The sequence below is a fragment of the Macrobrachium nipponense genome, chromosome 5, assembly GCF_015104395.2.
Source record: "Macrobrachium nipponense isolate FS-2020 chromosome 5, ASM1510439v2, whole genome shotgun sequence".
In the NCBI taxonomy this organism is placed as follows: domain Eukaryota; kingdom Metazoa; phylum Arthropoda; class Malacostraca; order Decapoda; family Palaemonidae; genus Macrobrachium; species Macrobrachium nipponense.
This window is the reverse complement of record NC_061107.1, coordinates 22,096,589-22,120,461: the sequence shown is the minus strand read 5'-3', so window position 1 is coordinate 22,120,461 and position 23,873 is coordinate 22,096,589. Positions and strand designations below refer to the sequence as shown.

Sequence of the window (23,873 nt, the reverse complement as noted above, 5' to 3'; positions counted from 1 at the left end):
TCTCACATCTTTTGCCCTCATTCGAAGTCCACTATTTTGTTCTTTGAATCTATACATTTTACAACTTCTTTTCAAATGAATTTACAAATGCCTTGACTGATATTCATATTCTCACGAGAGCAGAACAGTGGAATGTTCGTGAAAAGAATCATAGAATCAATTGGGCAGGAGCGAAAAATGTAATCTATTCCAATACATCACGAAAAAGAAATTTTAGAAATGTTATGAAGACCAGTTTTCCCAAAGAAATCTTTTGTGAGAACTTGAATCGGTTGTCTCTTCAATTTACTTATGTTATTTTTACTATCTTCTTTCTTACATGCCAGAAAACTTTTATGATGAACGATAAACAAACGCCACGACCTTGAAGTTTTCCGTAGCCAGCAATTTATTCTTTCCTCCAAAATAATCTTTATTTATGATCTAAATAATTAAGACTGTATCTTAAGTGCGACACAGTTTCGAGAATAGTGTGATAAATAAACAAAAGGAATGGAGTAATAAACAAAGAGGGATGCCTACGATAACTTTCCAACCTCGCTTTCGGGGGGCGGGTGTGGAGGGGGTTTCTTCTCGTAGCAGTGACTTACCTCTTTGTTTGGGTAGAGGGAAGGTACCAGCAGGCCTCAATTCACCTTCACCTGATGAGCTGACCCGGAATAAGGAGGTAACCTAAACACGTAACTCCACATTGCGGTCCTGGACTCTGAAAAGAATGGGAAAAAAGTGTAAGATTATGTAAGGAAAATTATTTAGATATCTACATCAAATTTGCCTTCTTTTGAATACTCTTATTTACAATAACATAAATTAAGATATGATATACCGGGCTTTAAAATGTGAAACATAATAATGCTAAATAATTATCATAAATGATAAATTGCTTAAGAATACGTGCACAACAACTCCTTGTATAAAATTTTGTGTAAACATTTACGGAAACACACGTTAAATTTGTCCTTTATTAGGTAATAGTTATTTACTATTTTATTTGAATATTTCCAGCTCTTACAATTAAAAAAAGGATCAGGATATTCTGTGAACAGATATTTTGAGCTACACCTTAATCCAATGGAAATCACTGGATCATAAAAAGTGCATATTTTGGAAACAGATGAGAATATAACGAGTTTGCATTGCAGTGGATAAAAACTATATCTTCTCGTATGAATTTAAAGAACCATTTAAAAAATTAACCCATTTCGAAGTTAATGAAGGCTCTGCACGTACTACTTTAACGTTCAAACGATCTTCGAATAACAACTAAATACATGAATAATTTTACTTTTACCACTTTAATCTCCTCCAAATTCCATTACATTCAAATCTCCCAACTAAAGCGACAATCTCGAATGACATTTCGGAATGAATGTCTAAATCTCAGTGAAAAAACGGAAATTGATGGTGACATCTGGATAGGAACTGAGGCACCTCGACACCCTTCCTTGTCACATTCCAATTCAGGCGGCCGGAATCTTATTAGCATATAAGTATGTTGTGATAAATTTAGAAATGGAATAGAAGAGTATTCACACTGGGGCTTGAAAGCAAAATAGCACTAACAAATATTGCATGTACTCCATCTTTATCAGCTGAACTAAGGATGAGTACCATGGATAAAATACTTTTCAAAACCTCATAGTTGATCCTAATAACCGTTTATTATCAAAATACTGAAGATATATTTTGTGAAAAGGTATAATAAATTTAAAAATTACTTAGTTTTTATCAATATATATATGTACACTAAATATCCATATAGAAAATTTAAAAACTACAAGTTATGCTAAAAAGTGCTGAAAACCCGGACATGGAACTTTAGTACAACGAAAAAACAAAAAATAAGAACAATAAATGTTATCAAAGAACTTTGTACCGTACCGGAGATAGGTCATCGCCATTTAACCTCAAGAACTTTTATGCCTTTCGCTTTATGTATAATAAACCTCACGGTATGCGCCAGTAAAGTCCAGGTGGCCTAAATAAACCAAGGTCATAAAGACATACCGGATGGACCATCAATTTTATTATCATTATTGTTATTATTATTATTTTTTTTTTATCTCAGTCATCCTGTTCGCTTGGGTGGTATTTATAGTGTGGGGTTCCGAGTTGCATCCTGCCTCCTTAGGAGTCCATCACTTTTCTCACTGTGTGCGCTTGTTCTAATAGCGCGCTCTTCTGCATGAGTCCTGGAGCTACTTCGGCATCTAATTTTTCCAGGTTCCTTTTCAGGGATCTTTGGATCGTGCCTTGTGTTCCTATGATTATGGGTACAATTTCCACTGGCACATCCTATATCCTTCTTATTACTGTTTTCAGACCTTGATACTTATCATTTTTTTTTTCTCATATACTCTGGTGTCCTATGGTACTGCAACATCAATGAGTGATACTTTCTTCTTGATTTTGTCAAACAGGGTCAGGTCTGGTCTACTGGCAAGTATCATCGTGTCTGTCCTGATACCATAACCTCAGGGGATCTTTGCCTGATCGTTTTCTATCACTCCCTCGGGTTGGTGCTCGTACCACTTATTACTGCAAGGTAACTGGTGTGTCTTGCACAGGCTCCAGTGGATGGCTATTGCTACAGAATCATGCCTCATTTTGTATTTTATTGGTTCTGTGCAATCGCCGGACATTATTATAATCGTTATCATTATTATTATTAGACCATATCCATGTACCAAAGGTTAAAATAAATGAAATCAATGGTATATTTGCTTCGATAAAATAGTTCATATCTGAACGAAATTAAAAGAAGCAAGAACGACACCAAAGATAAAATTTGGAGGAAAGTATAAAATTTAAGCAAATATATAACATATAAAAAGTAAAACGTATCAAAGTGAAAAAAACAGCGCTTTAAGGATACGTTAAAGTTCTCTAAAAAATATTTATGACATGTTAGCTTCTCCTGTTATGAGAAGTTAGATGTTGGGGGAAAAAAATATCCAATCTCCTCGTAATTTATTTTCCTTTCTAGCTGTGAAATTGTGGTCACTGGTCGATAAAACGCTGACCCGACACATTAATGTGACACCGCTGTTGATATATATATATATATAATATATATATATATATATATATATATATATATATATATATATATATATATATATATATATGTGTGTGTGTGTGTGTGTGTGTGTGTGTGTGTGTGTGTGTTTGTGTGGGTGCGCACGTATGTATCTGTGTCCCTATGTATTTAGGTACGGATGCATGTTATAGTTTTGTCATATGTTACTGTGGGGTGATAACTGTGTAAATCACTTTGCTCTTGTAAACAAGATAATTTATGTAACACCAAAACTTATATCATTGGTTAAGCCAAGCAAATTAACCTATAACTCCTTTAAATAAGACTGCCACACTAAATAAATCGACATTTGAAATCGAAATAAATAGTTCATTTACGCCCTAACAAAAATAGGGACGGAGTCACATCCAGTGAACCCCAATACATGCTCCAATAAACCTTCAGGTTTGTGGAATTAATATGACTCGATAAAAAAAAATACCAGTATTAATTAGCTGTTTTCAAAGTAAGGCATTTCAATAAACCTACGCGCCATAGTTTCCTTACAAATGCTGTGTTGCCCTTTGAGTGCATATTGATCAAGATCTTGGTGTGAGAATGGCGAGCAAATATTTTTTAAATAATAAAGTTCAACTCAAATCTGAAAGTCATGCTTTCAATCATTTCACCACTGCTTATTTTCGTATATTTTCGAACACACAAAAAGAAACAAAATTAATATGTTGCCGTAAAGTAACGAGCTTCTGGAACTGAACTGAGGGGGCGTGCACAGGTGTGTATGTTTGCGTGTGCGTGTCTGTAAAGGGGCATGCACGGGTGTGTATGTTTGCGTGTGCGTGTCTGTAAAGGGGCGTGCACAGGTGAGTATGTTCACGTGTGCGTGTCTGTAAAGGGGCATACACGGGTGTGTATGTTTGCGTGTGCATGTCTGTAAAGGGGCATGCACAAGTATATATGTTTGCGTGTGCGTGTCTGTAAACGGTCGTGCACGGGTGTGTATGTTTGCGTGCGCGTGTCTGTAAAGGGCATTGTTCATCCTTGCCCTATATTTATATTAATATACCTAGCATGGTTATCATCTCTCTCTCTCTCTCTCTCTCTCTCTCTCTCTCTCTCTCTCTCTCTCTCTCTCTCTCTCTCTCTCTCTCTCTCTCTCTCAAAAACATCAAAGTAAATAACCTTTAAATCTAACACTGCATCCCAGCAGAGGATACTTTCGACATTAACCAATATCATGGATATCGCAAATTTACGAGACTTTCTTCCGCAACACGTACTTTACACCACAGAACACAGTATAGAATATAGCGGTGCATTTGCCAAAAGATAAAAAAATAAAGGCAAGCGAGCGCATGCAATATAACGTTTTCGCTTAGTAAAAAGCAAAGGGGGAAAAAAAACCACGGATATGAAAAATCTTAGCAACCTAATTCCATCGAGGCAAATCCAATAAATCCAATGGAGTTTGAACCAATAAAGTTGACGTCATTTCCTGCCTTTGATGTCTTGCGACTTCTTTCCCTCGACCTACTAACATATAACGGAGGGTCGGCCTTTGTCGAGTAAGAATAGCGACTAAGTAAATTACGAGGCCTTTTCATAAAGCTTGAAGCTGAAGGAAAAGTCTCCGTTTAATACTTCGATCGTCAGATCTCCCCTAAAATCATACTTTCAATACTCGTTCTGGAAGGCATTATTTTCTTCGTCTGTGGATAGCTGTAGCGTGCGATTTTCACGTCTTAATTATACGCATACTGTCTTCACATTTAAACTATAGGCATACTGTATTCACTACTGAACTGTAGGCATACTATCTTCACATCTTGATTATAGGCATACTGTCTTCACATCTTAACTATAGGCATACTGTCTTCAATCTTGACGGTGCGCATATTGTCGTCAGACCTTAACTAGTGACATAGGTACTGTCTTCACATCTTGACTGTGGGCATACTGTCTTCACATCTTAACTATAGGCATACTATCTTCACATCTTAACTGTAAGCATGCTGTCTTCACATCTTAACTATAGGCATACTGTCTTTACATCTTAACTATATGCATACTGTCGTCACATCTCAACAATAGTCGTAGTATCTTGACCACTTAACTATAAGTGTACTGTCTTCACATCTCAAAATAAAGGTTTATTGACTACGTCTTATCTAATTTTCCCTAATTACTGCTCTCATTTCCTCTTTATAAAACCATCAAGTATTGGGGAGGAGGTTTGCACAGGTATCTCGAAAGTTCTTTAAGCCATGAAAACCGGAAAAGCAAACTCATTTTCTTGTTGCCAATGGTGGCTCATTAGTTCTTTATACTTGGTATAGTTAGAGTACATAATATAGGTAGATAATCTTTCCGTTACTTTTTACAGCCGTATTTCGATGTTCATAAAACACCAATGACCACCGAGTAACTGCTTAGTTCTCTTTAAAAACTGGATAAATGGCTATTAATTCTTGCTGTAAGGACAATGCATTTTTATTGTTGCTGAATGGATTGTGAGAGACTCCTCTTCCAGCCATGAGAGCACCCTGGTAGGTCACGATTGAGAGGTCTTAGTCCAATTGCTAAAGCGATTAATTAATCAAAAGAATAATGAAACCTTCCTCTTCATTGTAGTAAGCAACGTAATGATATATGAAGACCCTATGTCCCACTTAAGCTAATAACAAGGGCGACCGCTCGTGATCTGTTGCAATAAATGTCATTCAAGAAGGTAACAGGTCCTTCCATCTAACCCCCTAAACCTTAAGAGCACCCGCGTATCGATCTTGAATATGGCTAACTGCAACGAGTGTTTCAATTGCCGTTGGTGAGGACGAGGGGGAAGTTGGTTTTAACAGACATCATCTTAGCTGCTAATAATAGATCAAATGCCGTGATTACGCGATCTCTGGTCATAGACAGGGGGATCCCGCCCCAGTTCTTTGAGCTCATGGACGCTGAGCCAAACAGAACACTGTTGATTCCTGCGCTTGGAGGGCGAGAGAAGAGGGAGGGAGGCGCCAGGGGAGGGAGGGAGGGAGGGAGGGACGAGGAAGAGACCGGGTTAAAGAGTGGTAGCGGTTGAATATTTCATGCTCTTTAATATCTCAGCTCAGATGTCATACTAAGGTTAGGGGATCGAAGGGCGTCCTGTAATGGCTTTCACATCCAGCTCTCTCGGTTCCGGGTGGATTTGAAGGAGAGAGAGAGAGAGAGAGAGGAGAGAGAGAGAGAGAGAGAGAGAGAGAGAGAGAGAGACTGTGCAGTCCTGAAAGGAATGAGAGAGCAGGCTACTGAGCACCAAAGTAAACACAGTGTATGTTTCGTAGAAGAATCAGATTTTTTTTATGTAACCAAGCGTCACAAGGCTGTCTTTAAATTTAATGTTCTGCTCATAGTATAAATATTGTCAAGTACGAAAGAAAAGACAAAAATATACTAAATAATATTGGTAGCAATTATGTAACCTATACTTAACAAAAATATAAATTTACGTGTTACATAATCATATATATTTCCAAATCTCTATAAGCGTTATCCTCTTGCAATTTAAAATATGGATTACAAAATACTTTTACAAATGTTTGAAAGGAATTCTAAAGAGAGGAACATGCACACGTGTATATATATATATATATATATGTGTGTGTGTGTGTATAATATTATATATATACATATATATAATAATATTATATATATATTATATATATTTATATTTAGTATATATACATATTTGTATGTGTTTGTATGCATGCATGTATTTGTTGTGTGTGAATGTATTTAAATGCGAGATGGAAATTTCAAAACCTTGAAAATCGTTGTTAAACGAAAGACTAGTACACACATCAAAATGTCTGTGCAATTGCTCAGCGATGTCACCAGTTATAAGACTGCTTGTTGCCGTCTCTCTCTCTCTCTCTCTCTCTCTCTCTCTCTCTCTCTCTCTCTCTCTCTTTCTTCAGCATCATTACCTTCACTTCTATCTCCTTTAAATCCACATCACATATTCTCCTTGTTCCATTTCCCCCTTCCTTCTCTTGCATGCTTTGCTTGTGCAGAACTCTTTGGCATGTTGAGATTAGAATATCTTGGCGAGTAAAATTCACTTCATGGCACCTACAAAGGAAAAAAATGATGGCTCGTAGGCTAAGACTCTGTTGGGGTTATGTTCAGGGACCTGCAACGGATACAGTTTCATAGTAGAGAAGGCAGGAGTTATAGTAAATATATTGGCTATTTTTTGTTTACCACGTACCTAAACTCAAAATGTTTTGTATAAATTGAGAATGGCTTCAAGTTAAATGCCTTTTCTGCCAATGGGTGGAATTTTATGAAAATACTAAAAATACTATTTGAAACCAATCAACACAATTTCCAGTTGTCAAATTTCGAGATTTTGCTGCTGATGTAGCCGTTTATTAGTATTTTTGCGATATCAAATTTTATCTCTATGACGTTTTTCACTCCCTATTGCCTTATATTGTTGCCAGTTTCAAGTTCTACCTTCTATATTACGGGCATTACTCAAGTTAGTTTGAGAAGTGGAAGATATGAGCAAAAACAAATGGTTTCAAGACGATTACGTGGCAGAATGGAAAAGTGTAATGTTGCTGACAAAGTTTGCTTCCTTGTGATTATGATCCGGCAAGTCTCCATGCATGTTACTTAAAAGATCTCTAAAGCTGAAAACACCTAATTATTTTTAAAGGGAAAAAGTTTTGAATTTTAAAGGAAAGATCGACAAAATTCTCTTGTGAGGATAAAAGCAACAGCTATGTTAAAACCGAAGATAAGTAAACAACGGACTACAAATAACAATAAGGGCAAGTCACGATATTAAATTAGCCTTGAGCAAAACCATATGCAACTCTCAGAATCTGCAACTGAGAGTAAACTGATAGTAAACAGCAACGCCTCTATGACGGCAATATATCATGCAGAAGAAACCATTTGCCGACGGTTATTGTAAGGAGTTGGAAACCTTTTCCTCTGCTTGATCAAACACCTCATGAAGCAACTTCACTCAATGGAAAAGGTGTACTAGAGAAGAATGCATACAAATGCACCAACCATGTGTGAGGACTACTTGCACAAGGAAAATACTTATGAGAGAATCGGTAAAAAAGATAACTGGATAGTTTTGGGAACACATGGTTTTACCGATACGTTGCTGAGAGCCACAAGAACAGAGTAACCGGGTTGCTCTTCGTTGACGTTCAAAATCTTTACTGATGAGTGATGATAGATATATGAAAAAAAGAGTAAAGTGCATATTACGGAGACGTTCAATACCTCTACGGATAGAAGGATGATAGATATAAGAAAAAAGAGTAAAGTGCACATTACGGAATAAGAAAATGAGTTGTGAATGGGGTGGAAGGTTGATGTTTGCGATGATTAAGAGGCAGTGAGTGGAAATTACAGAAAATGCTAAAAGAACTTGCAAGGGAAAATAATTGAGAGTAAGAGCTAGCATGATTATCATTTCGAAGAGATGTGAGAACCAGCAAGATTAAGCTATGAATTTGGACAGAGGAAGAATGGAAGCAGTTAGTGGGATGGACAATGTCCTTCACACCATCCCAGTGGTACAAATGGTACGAGATATGTGCCCGCTGGGCTTCTGTGAGCACCAGATGAATTGGAAGGCTGGAGGCGAGAGAAAGTGAAGGCACAGATATTGCAAGAGTTGTAAATTCAAGAGCGGTAAATTTCAAACTGGGACTTTGCGTTGCAGAGCATCAGAGATGCTAGTGACAATTACGTATGTGATGTCCACAGAAATAAGTATGAAACGAAAAGTTGCCAAAGGTCCCCTACATGAGTATAGTTTTACTGGCATCTTCCAGTCCAGCCAATCCGGGATCTTCTCATGAAGTCCCATGTTTCAGTAGCATCTGTCTCCATGTCTCCTCGGCTTTTTTGAGAAATTTTCTGTGGTCCCTCTACTTGACATTCTTGCCCGGATGCATTACATAAATGGGCGCTGATGTTACTTCCATTGTACTGATTTAACAAAAAAAAAAAAGTGGTTGTTGAGTTAAATTAGGGGGGCTTTCCTTTAGGGGGACCGAGATAGGACTGGTCGATAAAATCTAAGAAGCGTCTGAACATAAGCACAAGTGTGCAGTAATGAGCTTGATAAAATAAAATGGCATATACAAGAGATATGATGTGAAGCTGACGTTCATTTTATGGATGTTGATAAAGGTGTCGTGATACATTTACAAGAAGGTATACATCTCATAGAAGATGACTCTAGCGGTGAATTCTTAACCACCTTCCCCTAAATGGAGGAGAACTTACTTCTGAATTAACCAAACATATAAAAGTGATAGGATACTGCTCTACAATTCTACACTTTCTTTTCACAAAATTATGAAACAACCTACTAAGTATAAAAAAACTGTTTAATGTATAGTAACTTAAATCTACCCGCTTCAAGACAAAATAAGGTTCCCTCTTCCTCTCTCCTAAAACACCGGCATTCCGCGTCGTCACGAAATTAAGATCTGCTTTACAAAGCCGCTTTGAAACTCCGTGGCTCTTATTAGTTCATTCGAGGCGTTATGTCTAACTTTATGAGGAGAGACAAAAGACGCCAGGATAAATTTAAAAAATTCTGAAACGAAGATCAGAGCCAATATTGTCAGGGTTGAAAAAGGCGAAGAACTCTGCACTTCGAAGATATACGCGTCTTTAATGAGAATTTCGGGGGAGAGAGAGAGAGAGAGAGAGAGAGAGAGAGAGAGAGAGAGAGAGAGAGAGAGAGAGAGAGAGAGCAGTAATCTTTATTATTTTTATTTTCATTTTTTACAATCTCTCAGCCTCTTAATTTATTCTGATATAACAGCAAACTCTTTCTGTACCTCTCTGCCTCTCTGTCTATCCATCTATCTTACAGAGACTAAGGTAGATATCGCCTGTTTTCGATGGAAAGGTCAGAGATATAAACAACTCTGTAACCTTTTAATCCCAGTGATGACGTAATGAATTCCCTGGAAGTCCTTCGCTTTTCCTTTAATATTCATACTAACACCACAACGACGCGGTAATAATTGCAGTGGCATCATTAAAGAGCTATTATTATTATTATTATTATTATTATTATTATTATTATTTGGGGGTTCTATTAAAGTCATCCTATTCGACTTGTCTTGCTATGCGTGCTGTTTCTAGTAGCACACACTCTTCTGCACAAGGCCTGGAATTACGTACTTCAGCATCTATGTTTTCCAGGTTTCTTTTAAGGGATCTTGGGATCGTGCATAGTGTTCCTGTGATTATGAGTACAATTTCCACTGGCACGTACCATATCCTTCTCATTTCTGTTTTCAGGTCTTGATGCTCATCAATTTTTTCTCTTTCTTTCTCATCTACTCTGGTGTCGCATGGTACTGTTATATCAATGAGTGCTACTTTCTTCTTGATTTTGTCAATCAACGTCACGTCTGGTCTATTGGCACGATCAACTATCTGCATAATCTCAATAGTCAGAATGATCGTTTTGGCCTGATCGTTTTCTATCACTCCCTCATGTTGGTGTTCGTAGCACTTACCGCAACTCCGCAAGATAACTAGTGTGTCTTGCACGGGCTCCAGTGGAGGGCTTTTGCTACTGAATCATTTCTCTTATTGTACTGGTTCTGTGCAAGTGTCTGACATTCGCTTGCTTTGTGGTTTATGGTCTCGTTTATCATATTGCACTTCCATCATATGGGGAGATGTTACTTCCATCCATCGTTCCTTCAACATATCTATAGCCATTGCCATGTTTCATTGCTGACCAGTTCTTAGTCTGTCGCATGCATTGTCGGTGCTTTAGTTTGCTGTGGCATCTTTCAGTTCTGTTTGTTATTCTCCTTTCTCTGTATATTTCTGGGTCTTCATCTACTTGTATCAGTCCCTCTTCCCTAACACTCCTTAGCCCCTCGTCTTTACTGGTTTTCAGATATTGCCCCAGTGCTCTGCTCTCGGTGTTGACGTAGTCCTCTCCCTCCCTCCTTTCGTGTTATGTATTGTCTCTGTATTTGCTCTTGAGTGTAGTGCTTTGTGTATTGTCAGCCGTTTCCTAGTTCCCTGGTCTATACTTCAGAGTTCAGCCTTCGTCCAGTCTACTACTCCTGGGCTGTATCTGATTACTGGTACTGCCCATGCCAATCATCATATTTTCGGCGGTGAGTTTTGACTTCAGTATCGCCTTAAGACTCTGCATATATTCTTTCCTCATCATGTCCTTCATCTCTTGGTGTTTTATATCCTCTCCTTTTATTCCCAGGTATTTGTATCCTGTATCACCTATGTGTTTGATGCTATTCTCAGGTGGTAGCTTTATCTCTGCAGTACTTGTTCACTCAGCCTTTTTGTATGTTGACCAAGGCACTTTTTTTCTATACCAAACTCCATCCTGATGTCCCCGGATACAATCCTTACAGTCTGGATTAGGGTATCTATTTCCTTGATGCTCTTACCATACAGCTTGATGTCGTCCATGAACATCAAATGGTTATTTCTGTTGTCTCCTTTCTTCAGTTGGTACCCAGCATCCATCTTCTGCGCTTTTTTTTTTTTTTGCCCCATGGAATCATGGCTACTAATAATAGTAGTGGGGACAGTGAGTCGCTTTGAAAAATCCTTCTACCGATGTCTACTTCCGCTAGTCTTATCCCAGAGCTTGCAAGTATTGTATTCCAGTTGCGCATTGTAATTTTTAGATTATTATTATTATTATTATTGAGCAATTATATCATTATCGAACATGAGTGTTTTGGTTTTCGTCTCATAGTTTTGATTCAGCATAACTAACATTTTCCAAGAATGAGCAACGAAATTGCCAATACATTCAGATCAATGGTACTTGTACCCCACACAATTAACTGTAGATTTTCTACGAAATGAGCAAAAAAAATAAAAAAGTAAGATTGGACCGTATGTATGTAAATACAAGTAAATCTTAAGACAACATACAATTACTGTGTTCTCCAGTTCATCCAATAATGAGTTAAACTGAGTAAATTAGAGGTAAAAATAGCTATAACGCTGAAAAATTCCGGAGAACATACCTTTGCTCATTAAACTCTACTAACACATCAAATACATATATGGAGTTCTAAGTCCTTAGGTCTAAATGATTTAATACATTGTGCTGCTGTTTAATTTCAATTAAACAACTCAGGGTGGTCTGTATGATTAAACTAGATTGATTTTAATTTAAAAGTCGTATCACCTAGGAAATTACACACTGCCCTTAAAAAAAACTGCCCTAAAAAAAAGCAAATAAAAAAATAAAAAGAACAGAGCAGAAGAAACAAAGGTAAAACTAGACAGCAATAACTTTCACTGGAGACTCATACTCCCAGCATATGACCTATACTACTTTAGGTTGGTAAACGTTTAAATAAAATAAATCCTATCGACTTTGCCGAAAAAGCCTTATCCAGGAAAAATTAAAAGAGCTCAGTTACAAACCCTTCTTAAAATAGCGTCCCTTCGTTAGTTCCGAAGCCAGTAATTTAATTTTTGCAACAAAATAAGACCACGAAATAGAAATTTATCTTCTTGCGAGTTACTCTTTCAGCGCAGCGCCTCCTTGCATGAGAACAAAAGTGGAACGTTAAGAGAAATGCTACAGTAATTCTAAAATGTCCTCAGGTAATTTGATTATAACCGTTGCATTTATTTCTAAGAAGTAATGAGAACTAACAATATATTTGTAGCTGACCCACTTTCACATCGTCACGATAACGACTTAGGAGATCCTTAACTTCTACTCACAGGATACTTCATTTATTACCAATCGTAAGGTATCGCAATTGAACCTGTTTGGGTACGAGTGCAGCGATGATGGCGACAAACGAAAGACCAGAAACAAGATGGCTGTAAAGGGACTTGGAAACATTATCATCATCAGCAGAGCAACGTCGGCTACTATGAAACTTAATGTACAAGAGTACTAGGAAAGCGCCATAAATGAATATGTATTAAAAAGGCAAAAGAAGATTCTATTAGAAGACGGCGTGGAATGACATTAAGCCTCACTTAATTTTATGGCGTTGCAGAAGCTCTTCCCGTCATTAGCAGAACCAGTAAAAAAAAAAAGAGAGAGAGAGAGAGAGAGAGACAAGAAAGAGAGAGAGAGAGAGAGAGAGAGAGAGAGAGAGATGGATGAGGATGACTGGCGGAAGAAGAGCAAGGAAAGAGAGAGAGAGAGAGAGAGAGAGAGAGAGAGAGAGAGAGAGAGAGAGAGAGAGAGAAAGGTCCGCCACTTCTCGTAAATAAAAATAACGTTTTGTACGCATATGTAAAAGCACAAACAAAAATCGGTCACATCTCTCTGCCGACCCTTTTCCATTTCACCCTACAACAGATTTCGAAGTAAACTGTTGCAGAGAGCTGTTGTTGTTGATGGTGTTTTCAGTGAGACTAAAACCTTTAAGGTATGATGTACCACAGGTAGGGTTCAGTGACATTTCATAGTTCGCTCTCTCTTGCTGCTGCATTTGATTGCAGTGCAACAAAGAAAGCAATTACACAAATAAAATTTATGTATAAAATAAATATAAATATATATTATATATATAATATATATAATATATAAATATATATATATATATATATATATATATATTTTCATTCTCAAGCATGAGATAATATATACTGAGAACATTCCCACTTTGCAAATACCTTTACGCAAAGGGAATTTTATGATACGTGTATCTGCCGTGGATGAGATTTGAACTTAGGCTTTTTGTGTCTGATACAAGAATGATAGTGACTTATTCATTCAACCAATGTCACCCCTGTGTTACTCCCAAAGGCATAGGTTCGACTCCTGGCCAGGCCAGATGAACTGTATATTTTCGTTGTAGTGTAAGTTAGTTCCAAGGTATGGTGAATTCGATTTCAAAGGTACTTTTCTTATTTGCCAGAATAAATAAATCACGGGCAAATTAGTGAAATTAGTGAAAAAGCTTTCATGAAATGCCTTCTCACTACCTCAACATGCTCCTATATGTACTCGTCCCATAGTAAAAAGGGTTAAATAGAAAGCATTACAAAGACAGTTCTGTAAACTTTATTCTAGATATCGCTATGAATATCATCCATTCCCGTGCTGATAAGACTCCTAGGAAATCAGGCTGGTTTTATCGAGAGCAACTTGAATTCATTACAATTAAGAGGCAGTTGTAATTCTGAGCGCGTTCCAGCGATGCGTGGGAAATCATCCGACGTGCAAAATAATCCCCTTGAGCATCTATTACCATCGCTACCTAAAATCGTATGCAAATCTCCCCCGTCAGTAACAGACACTCTGTAAATCCATTTAATCGGCTTGCAGCATATTACTGAACTGGCTCGCCAGTGTCGAACTACTGTGAAAAAACGAGTGGTTGTTATAAATTCATTACAGAACTTTTTATTACCCCAAAAGGTTAATTCCAAATGAAAAATGGATGGGTCATTATAACGTGTTTATTACATGTTGATTTCATGAGACAGTGGTTATAGTAATATTGTATAACTCGTTATATGTCAAGAGTAAGATAAGTCATGCCATTTTTATTTAATATTCATGCTTCTTTTTTTATATTTAGGTTATAATACCTAAAGTTCAATGGATATGTTACGATCACTCAAGTCAAAAAAACGAAAAAAGAATAATCATGTATAGTGTACAAATTAATTTCTTCTCATAAACTATACATAAAACTCTCCTAATCGCCATTGAATAAACCTATCCATTTACAACTGGAAACATTCTGTGAAGAGGAATTTTTTTACGTGAACATTTCACCGCCGTTTACTGATAACTTATTCTGGAATATTCACCCAAAACCTTTAATTCAGAATTTTTTTGTGAATGGTTCCCTTCCTCTTGGTTTCTGCATCTATGCATAAATGCTTTGAATACCATGGATTGCTCAAATCGACATCAGACAGTGACCATAAAAGGTGTGTGTGTGTGTGCGTGCGTGTCCTTTCAAAGACCGTGACCCGGAAGCGGTACACCCGCCGATGTCTCAGGAGGTTTTAACATGGCTAGCAAATACTGATATCCATTTATTTGCAGCTGATTGGGCTGATAAACAACAGGCAAGAGGAGGTCCACAGCCCAGCAAACGTGAAGTGAGCTCTGCAACCCGCATCCCCGTCCACCATTTTGGCCGCCCACACCTTACACAAGCGTTTTCCTGCAGATCTTTGTTAACTTTCGCATTTTCCATCACTCAGTGGGACATATATCAGTATCCTCGCTCACAGCATTTCTTATTTACAGACGAAACTTGACTTTACATTCCAATCGCACCGCAGTCCTTCAGGGAGAGATTCTCCTCAATTCTGAGTTTTGAACTATAGTAGGTCATCGATTTTATTATCATATAAATAGAAAGAAGATAAGTTTCGGAATTTGTCAGAACGCTGAAAATCTCCTCTTTAAACTAATAGGAGGATGAGTGCTTGGCTGCAAGGTCCAATATTGAATATACTGGAGGATTTCTTGATATTTGAATATTTGAACATCATGGTTTTAACTTTGGCTTTCTGCAATTCTTTACAATGTGGGATATGCTTCATTACGGTCACATTATATAACCGAAAATTCTGCTACAATTCGACAGTACCCTTGACCACCTATAATTACACCGAGTTTCATGAAAATATGAAAAAGAAAAACTATAATGATGAAGAGAAATACATATTGGCTGAATAGCATCTAATGCATCATGCAAAAGACCCTTTGAAAACAACGTCATAAAACCTATTTCCCAACTTCGCAAGTCCAATAAGGACCCTTAAAATGGGCAGCTATACAAAACCTTCCATGAAGTTCCTTGCATACAAGCAGTCTCATAAAGGGAACATAATTTACAAGCGATATATGACGGGTGAAAATGAAATTCTCGTGAAAATTTACTATGACTTACGATTCGTTTCTTAAAACGAGAATGTATTAACTCGTACATCAAATATATCACACTTGGAGATTCGACTAACTTTTATTCTATAGGAGTTGTAAACCTTTTCCATGCTTAGCAAATACCGTTTTTAAACAAAACTTTCAGTGCTTGATATAAATATACTAACGAGCATGTACACGTTTGTGCTAGCCTAAGTATGACAGGTTCGAATGTATCTGCATATATTTCGTACATACAGGTAGGTACGTGTAGTTACACGAATACTGTACACTGATTGATTTTGTGAGTGAGTATAATACAAATTCCTCCAGTTTCATGCAGGGATACCGGATGGTAATTGAGGAAGGGACATTATTTATGATGAAGTCTTGAGTATTCAGCGAAAGAGGAAAATGATCTTAATAAGTAATAAGATGAATTTTATATCACGTCAGACGCATGTGACATCATGCTCTGTTATGAGCATTACACATCTGTGAAACAGACTCCTTCTAAAGAAATTTCACCAATATCCAAAAGCAGAAACAGATTTCATCCCAATATATTCAATCACACCATCTAACTATTCAGTTTGCAAACAATTAAAGACCAAAAGAGTAATCGTATATATGTTAACGTGGTAAGAGTAAGTCAAATCCATTACAGTGGATATAAATTGTATTTTGAATACCAAATAATTCAGTAAACAGCATAATGCTAGGGCAGTTTAAGCATCAGTATGTTGGTGCTCGTGAGGTCGTCTGACCGAATGGACTATTGAGGAAGTGTAGACCCTTGGGTCTTCGTGAAGGTCGAAAAAAAAAAAAAAAATTTCAGATTTGGCCGGGCAGCGAGGGGATGGTTAGGTGAGCCCTGCGTCACTTCCCCATTTATAAATGTAGGCAGATGGAAGAATCTAACCTCCTCGGTACAACTGTCACGATTTTTACAAAGGAAGACTTCCTTATCAGTTAGTGTGAGTAGATTACTATTATTATTAGAAGTGGTAGTGGTAATAGTAGTGAAAGCTTTATTGCTTGTTTTTCGTAGTATACTTCATAGCACCATCATCATTAAAACTACGCATCCACGTCGATGCTGCCTCTTTTCCTTTCAGTCAGTGACACTACAGCGTCCCCTATAGGGGCGCACAAAAGGGAAGAAGAGCCTCTGAATAAAGGGCAGGACAAAGGAAGGAAGAGGAAGTGGTGGACGACAACTTCCAGAAAAACAGCAACGTCTCTGTAGAACTAACTCGAGGAAAGATTGATATCTTTTCCTTGTAGCAGAGTTCCTTTCCCTTTAAGCCTCTGCCATGAAGGGCTAGGGTGAGCCACGAAGCTGACGTTGATAGATAAATATAGTATAGGGGGTTTCTTCCTTGTGTTGCTCATCCCAAGGCAAGTTGAAGAAAAATCATCATTCCGTTACTTATCCATTTAGCTCGTGAGTCACGGCTATACATCTTTGCACCCCAAATTCTAGAATAGCAGATAAATGAGTTGCTATTTATATCACTATTGCCTTTGCTTACAGAATACCACATTTCCATACGAATCGAAGGATAATCAAATGCCATCAGGTCCTCTCTTACAAGAGATTTACAACAATAAGGTTATCGCGTACCTTGCGTGAGTAGCGTAGCAAGACCATTCGCATGAAACACCTAAATCGACACGTCCAGCGACCCATGAGAAACTGCTGTTAGCTTTAATTTCCGGTTTTGAAGGCTAATGGATTTCTCTGCGGCAAGAGTTCAAAACTTCTCCCTTTCAATATGATAGCTATATTTTTAATTATTTATTTCACATGAGCTTCAATAGAAAGAAAAAATACTTAGGACTGAAATAGAAATAGAAATAAGTAAAAAAAAATGCGCCGAACAATAGATTTTTCTGTACATCGTATAATTAAGGCCAACAAAAATAAATCTGTCATTCGGTGGTCTCGGTATAATACTGTATAAGCCGCAGCCCATGAAACTTTAGCCAAGGCCCGGTGATGGCCTGCCCTATATCGTTGCCAGACGCATAATTATGAGTAATTTCAACCTTAGATAAAATAACAAAAACTATTCAGGCTAGAAGGATGCAATTTGGTATGTTTGATGAATGGAGAATGGGTTATCAACATACCAATTTGCAGAACTCCAGCCTTAGTAGTTTTTAAGATATGAGGGCGGACAGAAAAAAAGTGCGGACGGAGAGAAAAAGCCGGCACAATAATTTTCTTTTCAGAAAACTAAAGATGGGAGTTGTGTGATATGATATTATACATATTGCTAATGTATAGAAGTGTGTGTTTGTGTGTGTGTGTGTGTGTGTGAGAGAGAGAGAGAGAGAGAGAGAGAGAGAGAGAGAGAGAGAGAGAGAGAGAGAGAGTACTTTCAAATGATTTAAAAACGCCGCTGTTCTATCTCCCTTCCACCCTTTGTTTTGTGAATAACATCTTTAATGCCAGTGGTTCGTCCCGGGTGTGAACTGAGAATGATAGTGGATGTGGTGGCGACTTTTACTTTTGTTTGGGGAATTGTGTGTGAGAGAAGAGAGAGAGGAGAGAGAGAGAGAGAGAGAGAGAGAGAGAGAGAGAGAGAGAGAAACTTCCTTGTTTGCATAAATAAAACGCACCTATTCAGCTGTTTCATTGTTTAAATTTAGAGTTAAATTTCATGAATTGCTCTTGTCGCTACAGTTCTTTTGATAACAATGAACAACGGTGCACAGCAATCGTTATCAAAATATTTACTGTAGAGAATAAATTAATGTATAGAGAAATAAATACACAGTCTTAATGATACCATTACTTCTGTACAGAGAATAGGATGCACAAAACAAATGCGTGGCATTCAGCATAGCAATAGAATTGCGTTATTAAAAGAAGGTCTTCCTTACCAATGAAGATTTACACAGCGTCTCATTAAAACATACTGCAAAAATTTACCAAGAGCTTAATCTCCCAGAGAGATAAGCCAGAAATACAAGCCCTAATCCGAATAATAAGCAACACATGACTATCTCTATTTAGCCCAAATTTGTCTTTGCATTCGATTACAGGTCAGTTTCATCTGCCAATCATCTATTGGTAGTCGAGCGTCTCATCGGAATTATCTGAGTATCTATCTATAATTTTATAATAAAAAAAAACCAGTGGATCTTTCTTGTTTGACCGCCCCGGGTAGGGACGAGGTATGTAGGGAATCGGGGGACTGAGGTAGACATAACACATCCAACCCCCTATCTCCAGCAAACCTGTGAATCCGGCCCGGGTGGGGGCGGGGCAGGTAGGGGATCGGAAGGTTAGGGGAGAAATGAACGGCAGCACCGGGTTCCAGCACAGTGTGGCGCGCGCCATCAAGCTCGTACTTTTATATCTCTAAATCTTTTTTCATTCTTGAACTATGTTTCCTAAATGATAACTGCTGATTAAGATCCTCTTACATTCAAAACAAAACTCCCGGTTTCCCTTCCTTGATAATATGCCTACAATCTGAATACACAAATATCGTCTACACATTATGCATGGCTTTTGCAATGCATCTACTTGTGAAGTATGGTTATTGGTAATGCCACTTGAATATGAAAGCAGATTTCCTGTAAGGTTTGTATTAATCACGTTAGTAACGACATAACTTGGTATATCCAAGACAACCTCCATGGTGGATTTCATTCCAAACTTTAACAAGATGACCTAAGTGAAGCCAGTCACTTTTGTTATCTCTAAAACTCTTATATGCTTTACAAGTAGGTCTCGGAGGTTAAGTACTTGAACTCGGTTGCTGTCGATAGCTTTGTCAGTGAGATTTAAAGGACCTGGTTCGGTTTTCTATAAAGTAGTCTTCTGCTATTCACTATTTTCAGCTTTTACCCGCGACATCACATTTCACCTAATGAGGAAATAGTAGAGTATATAGAAGATGCAACTGTTGCTCTAATTACTGATTACCACAAATATAAACTGAAGTACGTTCCAGTCGTAACAGTAATCTGGAACAGATTAGTTATGTACTAAAGGAGACTCTGGTCTTGATTTTCTTGAATTTTGACAATAATGTATACCATCTTTTAATTCAACCTTTCTTCACTAGAGCAAAAAAAAAAAAGAACATCTTACATTTCATATATCTAAAGGTAAGGTAATTATGAGATGATTATGCATGCTTCGCATCAACTACATGAAATTCGCCACTAGGAATCTTCATTTTGTAGACCAAGCTGCTCGAAGGTTAGACACACCTTGGCAGGACAGCACAGTGTAGGGAAGGAAAGAGCAGCAAAATTAGTAATTAAGATATAGATCGTCGTTAGGACATCAACCCAATTTCAGAGTTAAAGCACCAGATATCGACTTTCATCTCACTTAGCAAGTATTATCATCCTTGTCCTATTGCAGTGTAATTAGTCCTGGTTCCTAGTGCCAAATGACTCATTCAAATTCCGATAACATAGGGGAACATTATTCTTTTCAGTAACATTAGATTCGTGAGAAATTGAATAACTGTAAGTTTACTTAAAATAAACTTCAAGTTTACTTTAAAGACCTCAGTAACATAAAGTCGACTGCGTGTCAGGCACCATAGTTTGAAAGAAAATCACCATAACCATTTGTAAAGCACAAAATTAATTCGCAATAGCAATGAAACAAAAACAAGGAGACTCCTCGAAGAAACAATACTACTATGCATTTCTTGGCCGTGTCCAATTGATTTTCGTTGATAAAATCTTTCCAAAGCATCGGATATGGATCATATTTTGGAAATAACTATTTGAAGCCACGGCCTAATTGGCAAAAATATGCACTGATGTCTAATGTTGATAATTAAGGCACTTATCGGAGTAAATCACAGAAATTTCAAGGGAAACTTAGCTAAATTTAGTAAGCACCCAGAGGGAGGCTAGTGAAACGTCATTACTGAAGACCCTCCCACTCATTTATACTCTTTAAGAATGAAGACTCATATTTATACTTTAAGAATGAAGACTCAGATGTTTGGTAGTAGTAGTAATAGTAGTAGTATATGGGATTCTTGTTTTGTTTCACACACACAAACACCTACCCTACTCTCTCTCTCTCCTCTTTCCGATGAATTATGTGTTTTAAGTAAAGTACAATAAAGGAGTGGGCATAAAATGTGAATATTAATTCTGTAATACAGTTCCTTGACGCAATTCACGTTTCCTTTAACTTGAAATATGCACCAAGTCTTACACACTCTCTGAGAAAACCATTGTTACCCTGGAGTTTCTATTGATTCATATTGTCTCAAAAGTTCCGGTTTACGTCTACCTGCTAGTCCTGCTAAATGAATGTAACATAACGCAAATGTTCTAACCTTAACTTCCTTAATGCATGATGAGTCACATAATAAATCCTAAGTATTTAGTATTATCCCACAACTCTCCATTTATTATTCTGTGCTGAAACTGACACTAATGTTGTTGTAGGGTTGTTGAGTGGTTATCATGAGCCTATGTATTGCAGGTTTTATTTTATCTATTTTTTTTTATGAATTTGAAGATATATACTGCAAAATCACGCAAAACGAAGCACTCTGGCCGCCACGAGGACATAGATGAAACAGCAGTGGCGTATAATCTGGCTTTGCCCTGCGTCGGCAACTCGGCGATGTTTACTATTATGCAAGGTTACCAGGTATATCGGCCAAACCAAAACTCTTACCAAACACCTAACCTATCGTATTTTCATTTCAATATGATTGTGTATCACCAGTTCCAAAAGTTTTGCATAAACTAATCAAGGAAAGTAAATAGAATTGGGTTCATAATTGCTATGTATTCCTATAGTCAACGTAAAATTGTACAATGCAAATAGTAATATTGCTATGTATTCCTATAGTCAACGTAAAATTGTACAATGCAAATAGTAATATTTGCAATATGTTATTTATTTACCAAATTCCTTTGCTATAATGTTGTCATATTTATACATATACCAATTCTTATTCTTTACCCGTGGTATCACTAATGAAAACCGTAATATTATCGTAATTCTCAACAATTCTCAACAAGAGGGTCAAATATTTATTTCCACGATCATTGTCACACTACTGGGAACACTGCTATTAAGCCTGATGTCATACTTTACGTCACAAGTAGCCTCCCTCTGGGTGCGTACTAAATTTTTAGCTAAGTTTCCCTTGAAATTTCTGTGATTTACTCCGATAGGTACCTTAATTATCAACATTAGACATCAGTGCATATTTTTGTCAATTAGGCCGTGGCTTCAAATACCTATTTCCAAAATGTGACCCATATCCGATGTTTTGGTAGAATTTTATCAACGAAAATCAATTGGACACGGCCCTGAAATGCATAGTAGCACCAATCTAACTATAAGTAGAAAGAAACCCTTCGCTAATTTCAACTCTATTAGCAAAAATATTAGTTGGATTAGTTTATGGACGGCAGACGGGCTATAATAATGTGACCAAAGTGAGCGTCTAGAAAACGGCAGGATTTAACGCAGAAGATTCATACAGACAAGGTATAGAAAGCTCCACATACGTGCTAATTAGAACAGTACACTTGTAGACCGCGATGGGAAGATGGGATAAGTGCACCCAAAAGGCTAAGGACTGCAATGATGAAATTGTTACTGTGTACCACCTTTTATATATGTAGAATGTTCAAGGCCTGTAAGAACGAACAGGAAGCAGCCATTATCTTGCTTCGGAAATGTACTCAATCAAACATTCATAGCGATGGTAATTTTGGTCATTAAGCTTTCCAGTTCAGGATTACATTAGCATATCTACGCGGATACATTTTCAAGGTTGTGCTTCTAATTATCAGATACAGTTACACGTGTTCCTCATTATCAGTTACATATAAGCGTGCGAGTTTCTAATTATCAGCTATATTCAAAAGTAGATATTTGTAATCAATGAATTTGTTTGCAGTTAAAAGACAGAGTAATATCAAAATACTGTAGATTGTTGTTATTTCGAAAATACATTTATGTTTGAAGGATAGTTCATGATAAACGTGTAATTGTTTATTAAAGATAAGAACGTAATCTTTGAGTTTTACATTTCCAAAACATACTGAGATTTCTTAAAAACAAAGCAGTTGAAATAAAATTTAGCAGCATGCGATTCTAGAATAAATGCATTTGATTGATAGTTCAGGAAAGACTTCAGACGTAAGGCTTTTCTTTCTTTCTTTCTTACAGAGCAATCTAAGATTTCCATGAAAATTAATAAAACAGACTGTAATTCAGAAATATTTAATCTTAAAATATTTATTCTCTCTAGCTGGTGTTTACTACATTCGGTGGTTCAGAATAAAACTGACATTATATCGTTTGCAATACGGAAGAATATCAAGGTAAAGGCTTTGCACTTCATAAAAGAAACATTAATTGTATACATGCAATTCACACATTTTTAATATTTTGTTTTCCATATATATATTTATATTTAAAAGGTGATTCCGTGGTTAAACTGGCAAAAAATAAAATATTTGTAACTGGAGGATATAAATACATCTGAAGGCTTGTAATTCGAAAATAAATTGAGGTTAAGGGAGTTTGTGCTGTTGTACTATGGGCAAAAATTCTATTTGATGATCAACTTTGCAGTTGATCGTTGCATTTGCTTTTACTCGTTCGTGCTGGTTTCATCTCATCTAGGGGCGCAGTAAAAGGTTATGAGGTTAAATGTTCCAGCATGATGCAAAGACACCACACACACACACATACACACACACACACACACAAATACACAAGGGAGGAGGAGGAGGAGCAACGCCTTCTTAGTTACTTCCGGTATCCATTTGAAATATTTCAGCGTCTGCAGTTAACACTTGCTGTCGATCGAAAATTCATTCAAAATGATTGACTTCAACAGCAACCCATCTCTCTACGCAGGTGACAGCCAAATGAATTTCTGAGAAAACTCTGGCCCAACACTCTCCGATCATCCG

The 23,873-nt window shown here is 37.2% G+C and overlaps 1 protein-coding gene across 14 annotated transcripts in view; it reads right to left on the bottom strand.

The window, feature by feature from the left end:
* LOC135215250 (uncharacterized) overlaps window positions 1–23,873 on the bottom strand; it is a 654,605-nt gene that overhangs the window by 106,635 nt on the left and 524,097 nt on the right. For all 14 annotated transcript variants that reach the window (XM_064249770.1, XM_064249778.1, XM_064249775.1 and 11 more), the window contains one exon: window positions 591–706. The gene's annotated coding sequence lies outside the window, so the exon portion shown is untranslated. The remainder of the gene's footprint in view (window positions 1–590; window positions 707–23,873) is intronic.